At 48.2% G+C, this 10,065-nt stretch overlaps 1 pseudogene; it reads left to right on the top strand.

Moving 5' to 3' along the window:
* Positions 1–4,732: 4,732 nt before the first annotated feature.
* Positions 4,733–6,104, top strand: LOC139228012 (sorting nexin-18-like; annotated as a pseudogene).
* The last annotated feature ends 3,961 nt before the right edge of the window (positions 6,105–10,065 follow it).

Genomic DNA, 10,065 nt, shown 5'->3' with positions numbered 1-10,065 from the left:
AAAACAGAAAATGCTGGAAATACTCAGCAGGTACTCAAATACAACTCTCTACTTCACAAAGGTTGTATGAACATGTGGCAATCATTTAAATAAAGTTAGAAGCAAAATACTACAGAGGCTAGAAATCTGAAATAAAAACAAAGTGCTGGAAATACTCAGCAGATCAGGCAGCATCATTCAGTCAGTCATAGGCAGTCCCTCGGAATCGAGGAAGACTTGGTTCCACTCTAAAAATGAATCCTTAGGTGACTGAACAGTCCAATATGAGAACCACAGTCCCTGTCACAGGTAGAACAGATAGTCATTGAGGGAAGGGGTGGGTGGGACTGGTTTGCCGCATGCTCTTTCCGTTGCTTGCGCTTGATTTCTGCATGCTCTCGGCGATGAGACTCGAGGTGCTCAGCGCCCTCCCAGATGCATTTCCTCCACTTAGGGCTGTCTTTGACCAGGGACGCCCAGGTGTCAGTGAGGATGTTACAATTTATCAGGGAGGCTAATCATTTAAATAAAGTTAAAAGCAAAATACTACAGACACTAGAAATCTGAAATAAAAACAAAGTGCTGGAAATAATCAGCAGATCAGGCAGCATCAGTGGAAAGAGAAATAGAGTTAATATTTCAGGTCAATGGAATGTTATCGACCTGAAACAATGGGCCCAAATTTGGCACACTCATTTTTTCGGCGCCAGAGATACGCTGACTTCGTAGGCTGAAAACGGTGCCAAAAAAATCTCCTCGGATTCTGGCCGCTCTGATGACTCTCCCGGGGCTTGGCGTGGCCAGTGGATTGGGGGGGCGGAGCTAGGGCCCTGCGTGTGAAAGAATGCTGGCAGCACTGTGCATACGCATGCGCAGTAGCGAATAACATTGGCAATCGGCCAGTTCCCTGTGCTCTCCCGCCCGGTCGTCCCGCCCACACTTATCCCCGGCCGAGTGGCCTGCCACACTGACCGGCTGGCCCGCTGTCCATTGATTCCTACAGCCAGCCAGCTTGTGTCTTCTGCGAGCCCAACCCAGCCCAGCCTGCCTGTGTCTTCTGCGAGCCTGTGGCCAATTCCTTGTGCTCTTCCACCCGGTCGTCCTGCCCGCACCTATCCCCGGCCGACTGGCCTATCGCACCAGCCGGCTCGCTGACTTCCCAGGCCGAGTTTGGAAGGTAGGACTTAAGTTTTATTTTTTTTTTTTTCTTGATGGTTTTTATGCTTCTTGAATGTTGTTGTGCTTTGTTTAGCGCTTTGCAAGGTCTTCTCCGGTTCCCTTCCCGCCCCTATCTCTGGCTACCTGCACTGATTTCTTAACTCTCCGCAAGGGTTTACTGTGCGGCTACAAGTGGCCACAAACACTGGCCTAAGTTAGTTTGGAGCAACTATTAGCTGTCCAAAGTGGCTTAAATGGCCAAAACGGGCGTAGGTGGCTGGTAACGCCCCCTTTTGAAAAAAACTAAACTAAACTAAAAAAATTCTAACTAACTCAGTTACACTGGTGCAAATTGAATGTGCAGAATGGGGATTTTTAAGATACTCCAGAAAAATCAAGTTGCTGTAAAAAAAACGGAGCAACTCCTGGCCAATTTTGGGCCCATTAACTCTGTTCCTCTCTCCACAAATGCTGCCTGATCTGCGGAGTATTTCCAGCACTTTCTGTTTTTATTTCAGATTTCTAGTCTCTGCAGTATTTTGCTTTTAACTTTATTTAAATGATTGGCACATGTTCATACAACCTTTCTGAAGTCGAGAATAATATTTGAGTTCTGCCAGGTGCTCAGTCCATCACATTCAAGGATGTCCTCTTCTTATACATTCCTCTTGGTTGGGCATGAGTACCATTTGTTAGGCCTCAATGATTGATAGTTTATACTCGATCATGACTGACAGGTAAGTCAATTGAGGCTCGGTGCATCTCACATGACTCATCAGACCGATACGTTCTATTGTCTAATCATGCTGCTTAATCACCTTGTTTGTTGACAGATTCCATTACGTCCGTGGCCTCTTAATGATCACTTTGTCTATTATCAGATTTAACTGTCTCCACAATCTCTTAATTGTTTTAAAAACAGAAAATGCTGGAAATATTTAGCAGGTCAGACAGCAGCTGTGGAGAGAGAAACAGAGTTATTGTTTCAGGTCGATGACCCTTCGTCAGAACTTAATTGTTTTGTCTGATGGCCCCATTTGCCAAAGACACCAAAACCTGTTGGGCAACTTCTGGTGACAGTTTTGAATTGACTGTCGACTTTAAGCATGTCCTGTTTTCACCAGCATTGTCTAGTTTCGGGATGGTTGTTTCTTTGTTCAATCTCTCTGCCAGACAATCAGTCTGCATGCATGTGATTGTGGGTTGCTTTTTAATTATCTGTAAGTAGCAGGAGTTAGCAGCCAAAAGTTTAACTTTTCAAATGTCACTTCTGAAAACTGCTTTGAGCAACCATTGGGAAAAATCACAGGGACATTAAAAAAATATAGTTTTTAATTTTCTTTCAACACTTTTGCTTATAAGTTATGGAAAAGAAAGACTTGAATTTATACAGCGCCTTTCACGACCACCAGATGTCCCAAAGCAGTTTACAGCCAATTAAGGACTTTTTGATGTGTAGTCACTGTTGTAATGTAGGAAATGCTGCAGCCAATTTGTGCACAGCAAGCTCCCACAAACAGCAATTTGATAATGACCAGATAATTTGTTTGAGTGATGTTAATTGAGGGATACATTTTTGGCCAGGACACCGGGGAGAACTTCCCTGCTCTTCTTCAAAATAGTGCAATGGGATCTTTTATATCCACCTGAGAGAGCAGACTGGGCCTCAGTTTAACGTCTTATAAAAGTATTGGCAATGGGAAAAAAAGGCTGTTTGACTGGGCGGGTGGTTGGAGGCAACAGGTCATGTGATGAAACCTCCAACCCTACCACCAATCCCACTGATCCTAGAACAACAGTGTGGTGGCCCTGACCTGCGAGAGACCATCAGCAACAGGTCGGGGCCATAAAAGGAGCGGCGAGCAGCAGCCATGGGCAGCGTGGCGGCACACCATTTCAAGGTACAGCACGAGCTGGTGGTGACGGCAGCGAAGAGGATGTCATCAAGGTCCAGGTCGGTGATTGGAGATACAGCAGGAGCGGCGAGGTCGGGACGAAGGAGCGGCGAGGGAATGCAGAAGGATGTGATCAGGACTTGGGAGAGGTGTGAGTTCGGGGCCAGAAGAGGCAAGGGCCCAGGGGCAGGACCGGCCAGCTCACACTACAATATGTGTGCACACAAGGCCCATGCAACAGACCTGGTCTCCAGTTGTCCTGGGTAATCCTTTCCACTGGACCAAGACCTAGCTCTGTCAAGCCTGTGTGGTGGCTGGTGTGCAACGGACACCACACATTAAAGAAATCCACGTACAGGCATCTTCCACCCTTCAAGATGTAGTTCGGGACCTGGAATATTAGGTCCTTCATTGAAACACCTGTGAACTCATCCCTTTTTGGCGAGGAAGCAAGTCATCCTCATTTCGAGGGATTGCCTATGATGATGATGAGAATAACCAAACTGTCCGTTCATCAAACTTGACGCTGCCTTTTCTGTTGTTTTTCATGTACTCCATGCATTTTAAATCTACCAAAACTAACTTCAGTCTGTAAAATAATTGTGGATACATGTGGTTTGAATGATCCCAAGAAAATTTGGACTGAAATTACCCAATATGTGAACACTGTAGCCTACATTTAGCAATACTGACAGCATTATCAATGATATTTTTCGAGAAATATCGATGGCAAATATTATAAGCTGTAATTGGGACGTGCCTATGTTATTTCACAAGTAAGAAAAAACCTGCAAATCACAAGCACTGCAAGTGTGAGTGGATAAGTATCATTTAATGTATTTTCTCTAGAATCTATACCTGAATCAATCTAAGCTGACTCAATTCAAAGAGTTTGTTAATTTGAGTATAGTGCCAACTGTTGAGAGATAATACACATGTGTATCTAGGTTTTGGCACTGATTTCTGATCATGAGGCAGTGAAACATAAGGACCCATTGCGCTTATTTTAAACTTGAGATGTTCATAGAATCATAGAAAAATTACAACACAGAAGGAGGCCATTTGGCCCATCGTGTCCATTCCGATCGAGAAAGAGCAACCCAGCCTAATCCCACATTCCAGCACTAGGTCTGTAGACCTGTAGGTCACGGCTCTCTAAGTAGTTTTTAAATGTGATGAGGGTTTCTGCCTCTACCACCCTTTCAGGCAGTGAGCTCCAGAGCCCCACCACTCTCTGGGTAAATTTTCTTTTCCTCATCTCCCCTCTAACTCTTCTACCAACTACTTTAAATCTATGCCCCCTGGTTATTGACCCATGTTCTTCAAAAACAGTACCATTTTAATAATTTTTATTGGTGGATAAATAGTTACATTAGTAATATTTCTGGAAAGCATCGTACTTTAATATTAGCCCTGTAACCTCATGACACAGGAGCGGTGGCGTAACTAGAGGATGTGGGCCCCAATGCAAACATAGATTTTAAAAAATCACAGAACGACAGGGAAAAGTGCAGCTGGCCAGGGAACACCCCGCGCAGCCACCCCTCGTGTGAGGGGGTCCGGGGGGCCGAAGAGCGAATTCGGGGTCTGGGGGAGCCGGTGTGAGGGGGAGCTGGGACCGGTGTGAGCGAGGGTTTACAGGGTGGGGGGTTACGGCGGGGTCCGGGAGCGCAGCTGAGCTGGGTGTGGACGGCAGGACGATGGCGTTCCAGGCTCGGGCTTTGTACGATTTCCAGAGCGAGAATGTGGGCGAGATCTCAGTGCGGGAGGACGAGGTGCTGATCGTGTACAGCGAGCATGACATCGAGGGCTGGCTGGAGGGGGCCAAAAGCCGTGGCCAGAGGGGCCTCTTTTCGGCCTCGTACGTGCAAGCCGGGAGCGGGGGCGAAGCTGCACCCGCTGTCGGTGCCGGTGCCGCCGAGACTGCGCCTCCCGCTATGCCAACATGCCGACTGGCAGCTACGACAGCCTGGCGCCGCCTCAGCCCCCCAGCGGCTTCCCCCTGCCGGCCTGCCCTGCCGCCAGCACCTTCTGCCCCCCACCTCTCGCCCAAAGGGACGGTGGCGGCCTCGGGGGGGCTGTTCCTAGCGGGGCTGCAGCACCAGGCGTCGAGCAGCATCGCCGACAACTGGGACGACGACTGGGATGATAACTCGACGGTGGCGGATGGGCCGCTGTCCAGGGGCGGCATGAGTGGGGGTGGCAGTGGCGGTGGGTTCTCGGATTTCGACGGAACAGGCCGTTATTGAGTGAGCACGGAGGCCGGCGGCCGGAATGTCGGTGGGGTCGGTGTCCTCCTCCTCCTCGGCCGCCGCCGCCTCCTCCAAGAGCACGGACATGGTCAGCAGGAACCTCAACCGCTTCGCCACCTTCGTCAAGTCGGGCGGCGAGGCGTTCATCCTGGGCGAGGCGGCCGGCTTCGTCAAGGACGGCGACAAGATCTGCGTGGCGGCTGGCCTGCATGGTCCCGAGTGGCAGGAGACCCCTTACCCGTTCGCCTGCTCCATCGACCAGCCCACCAAGCAGACCAAGTTCAAGGGCATCAAGAGTTACATCTCGTACTGCCTGGTGCCAGCCACACCCAGTGCCTGGTCAACCCGCGCAACAAGCACTTCGACTGGCTGTAAGGCCGGCTGGTGGAGAGGTTCCCCGTCACCCCAGTGTCCCATATCCCCAAGAAGCAAGCCACCGGCCGCTTTGAGGAGGACTTCATCTCCAAGAGGAAGAAAGGGCTGACCCTGTGGATGAACGACATGACGAGCCAGCCGGTGCTGGCCTGCTGCAACGCCTTCCCAACACTTCCTCACCTGCAACAACGAGAAGGTTTGGAAGCAGGGCAAGAGGAAAGCCGAGAAGGGCGACATGGTGGGGGGCAACTTCCTCCTGACGCTCAGCACCCCGCAGAGACCCCTCGACCTGCAGGAGGTGGAGAGAAGGTCGACAGGTTCAAAACTTTCACCGAGGATGGACGAGAGCATTTTCCAACTGAGCCACACCGCCAACGAGTTCGCGAGGAAGCAGGTGGTGGGCCCCCCTTCAGGCGAGGGCCCCAATACCACTGCATTGGCGTAGTTACGCCACTGCACAGGAGGTCAATATTTGCATCAGTTGAGTGTGCTGTTACTTCAGGCCTAAGTGATCAACACATTTTGTCAACAACCTGGGAAAGTTCCAGCATGAAACTGGTGCATCTCTATAGATCAAGAACATCCTTGCAGCTGTGTCTTATGGAAACCTGCTGTGTTGTGTGAGGATCGTTAGTTCAATGGTGTAATGGTGAGCACTCTGGACTCTGAATCCAGTGATCCGAGACCGTGCCATCCTCGTCTGCCATCCGGACACGCCATGGCACAACATCTTGCCATCCGGAGGAGGCGGGGGTCCCCGATGGAGGGCACTCTACGCGGGAGTCCTCCCACTATTTATCGGGGACTTAGCAGTCCCGTGCAATAAATTTTTAAGCCGGTTCACGGGCTCCCAGGCTGCCTGCAATTTCTGCAGTCTGGAAGAGTCTGTGTTCCACGTTTATATGGAGTGTGCGAGGTTGCAGCCCCTGTTCCATTATTTTAAGGGGTTGCTCCTCAATTTCTGGCTGCACTTCAGTCCCACACTCCTGATCTTTGGGCACCCTGTGCGGAGGGGAGCGGGTAGGTCCGAGGGCCTCCACGTAGGACTGCTCCTGGGCACGGCCAAGGGTGCCATCAGCCGGTCCAGGCAGCGGGCGGTCGAGGGGGTCGTTCAGCCCGACTGCCTGCCTCTCTTCCGCGCGTACATCCGGGCCAGGGTTTCCTTGGAGATGGAGCACGCGGTGTCCACCGGTATGCTCGCGGCCTTCCGCGAGAGGTGGGCGCCGGAGGGACTGGAGTGCGTCGTCACCCCCAGCAACCAAATTTTAATTTGATTTTCTATGTTTTAAAGTTTCATTTGTTTTAATTGCTGGTTTTAGTGTCCCCCTCCCCTTTTATAGGGGGCACTTGTAAAATTTATGATTTTAGAGCCCAAAAAAAACACACAAAAATCCACAAAAAACAAAAAATTTTTTTAAATGGCAGTTGAAAAGTGTTTGGAGTGTCCCCCAGATCGGGGGGTGGGGGGCACTTGATTTAATGTTTATTTTGTTTCCAACCAAAAAGAGTTGAGTTGTGTGAGGACAATTAAGATAATTAACAGGTGCATCTTAGTATAAACAGTAATTCTTTGAGAGATTTGCAGAAGGTTGCAGTTGTTTTGTATGAGCACGATAGCATTTATGTCTTTTGTTTCCCCAAATCTCTTATGCACTTATAATGTGTTTTGTGCATTCGTGTAATGTTAAAACCCGTGCTAAGAATTTGTTTTGCATGATTTGTGATTATATTGCACATTAAACTTTTAAGAGTACAAGATTAGAATGGAAAGGGGCGCTTGTCTTTTCATATAATTTTGAAACCTAATCTAGTATCAAATTTAGTATCTAGTGTCAAATTTTGTCTGACACCACTCTTGTGAAGTGCCTCAGGATGTTTTACTGCATTAAAGGTGCTATATAAATACAAGTAGTTGTAGTAGTAGTAAGAAAGAATGTATGTCACCCTGGAAGAGATGAAGAAACACAATTATGGTAATATCTTGCACTATAGCTCTTGGAAGTCATGAGTAAAATTATAGTTGCTAGTGGGAATGCAATTGTAACTGATTTTGGGGGGAAAATTAAATTACATTCTTCGTTTTAAACTGCGTATATGAAAGTCACATTTGTATTTTTGGTTTACTTATTCTATGGAAGTGTTCACATGCAGTGATTTTTTTTTTCCATCTCTGCAAAACATCCATCAGATGGTTTAAGATAACAACATTGAGCAACCTTCCGACAACCTAACTTTAAATTAATAGTGCAATGTAATGTTTGGCTATTTTGGGAAAAAATGATAGGCTGTGAAAAGTTACAGCTTTTGAAATTGATCAGATCCTAGTATGATAGACATTACACATAGATGGGTATAATTAATAAACAATTATTTTAGCTTTTAACATTGTTGTCGGCAATTTATAAGTGTATCTAAGGGTTAAGTCATGGCAGGACAGCTGGGTCATGTGATATGCTCCTCCTGTACCATGTGGGAACACGGGGACAACACCAGTGTCCCTGACGACTACATGTGCGGGAAGTGTGTCCACCTCCGGCTACTGACGGTCCGCGTTGTGGAGTTGGAGCTGAAGGTGGATTCACTCTGGAGCATCCACGATGCTGAGAATGACGTGAGTATCACGTGTAGCGAGTTGGTCTTACCGCAGGAGAAGGGTCCACAGCCAGCGAGGGAATGGAAGACCAGCAGGAAGAGTAGTGCAAGGAAGGTAGTGCAGGGGTCCCCTGTGGTCATCCCACTGCAAAACAGATACACTGCTTTGAGTGCTGTTGAGGGGGATGACTCATCAGGAGTGGGCAGCAGCAGCCAAGTTCATGGCACCGTGGCTGGCTCTGTTGCACAGGAGGGCAGGAAAAAGAGTGGGCGAGCGATAGTGATAGGGGATTCAATTGTAAGGGGAATAGATAGGCGTTTCTGCGGCCGCAACCGAGACTCCAGGATGGTATGTTGTCTCCCTGGTGCAAGGGTCAAGGATGTCTCGGAGCGGGTGCAGGACATTCTAAAAAGGGAGGGAGAACAGCCAGTTGTCGTGGTGCACGTTGGTACCAATGACATAGGTAAAAAAAGGGATGAGTTCCTACGAAATGAATTTAAGGAGCTAGGAGCTAAATTTAAAAAGTAGGACCTCAAAAGTAGTAATCTCGGGATTGCTACCAGTGCCACGTGCTAGTCAGAGTAGGAATCGCAGGATATCTCAGATGAATACGTGGCTTGAGCAATGCTGCAGCAGGGAGGGATTCAAATTCTTGGGGCATTGGAACCGGTTCTGGGGGAGATGGGACCAGTACAATCCGGACGGTCTGCACCTGGGCAGAATCGGAACCAATGTCCTCGGGGGAGTGTTTGCTAGTGCTGTTGGGGAGGAGTTAAACTAATATGGCAGGGGGATGGGAACCAATGCAGGGAGATAGAGGGAAACAAAAAGGAGGCAAAAACAAAAGACAGAAAGGAGATGAGGAAAAGTGGAGGGCAGAGAAACCCAAGGCAAAGAACAAAAAGGGCCATTGTACAGCAAAATTCTAAAAGGACAGAGGGTGTTAAAAAAACAAGCCTAAAGGCTTTGTGTCTTAATGCAAGGAGTATCCGCAATAAGGTGGATGAATTAACTGTGCAAATAGATGTTAACAAATATGATGTGATTGGGATTACGGAGACGTGGCTCCAGGATGAGCAGGGCTGGGAACTCAACATCCAGGGGTATTCAACATTCAGGAAGGATAGAATAAAAGGAAAAGGAGGTGGGGTAGCATTGCTGGTTAAGGAGGAGATTAAGGCAATAGTTAGGAAGGACATTAGCTTGGATGATGTGGAATCTATATGGGTAGAGCTCCAGAACACCAAAGGGCAAAAAACGTTAGTGGGAGTTGTGTACAGACCTCCAAACAGTAGTAGTGATGTTGGGGAGGGCATCAAACAGGAAATTAGGGGTGCGTGCAATAAAGGTGCAGCAGTTATAATGGGTGACTTTAATATGCACATAGATTGGGCTAACCAAACTGGAAGCAATACGGTGGAGGAGGATTTTCTGGAGTGCATAAGGGATGGTTTTTTAGACCAATATGTCGAGGAACCAACTAGGGGGGAGGCCATCTTAGACTGGGTGTTATGTAATGAGAGAGGATTAATTAGCAATCTCGTTGTGCGAGGCCCCTTGGGGAAGAGTGACCATAATATGGTGGAATTCTGCATTGGGATGGAGAATGAAACAGTTAATTCAGAGACCATGGTCCAGAACTTAAAGAAGGCTAACTTTGAAGGTATGAGGCGTGAATTGGCTGGGATGGATTGGCGAATGATACTTAAGGGGTTGACTGTGGATGGGCAATGGCAGACATTTAGAGACCGCATGGATGAACTACAACAATTGTACATTCCTGTCTGGCATAGAAATAAAAAAGGGAAGGTGG

Source organism: Pristiophorus japonicus, chromosome 17 (assembly GCF_044704955.1).
Source record: "Pristiophorus japonicus isolate sPriJap1 chromosome 17, sPriJap1.hap1, whole genome shotgun sequence".
In the NCBI taxonomy this organism is placed as follows: Eukaryota; Metazoa; Chordata; class Chondrichthyes; family Pristiophoridae; genus Pristiophorus; species Pristiophorus japonicus.
Note: the sequence above shows the minus strand (reverse complement) of the source record. Positions and strands in the feature narration are given on the sequence as shown.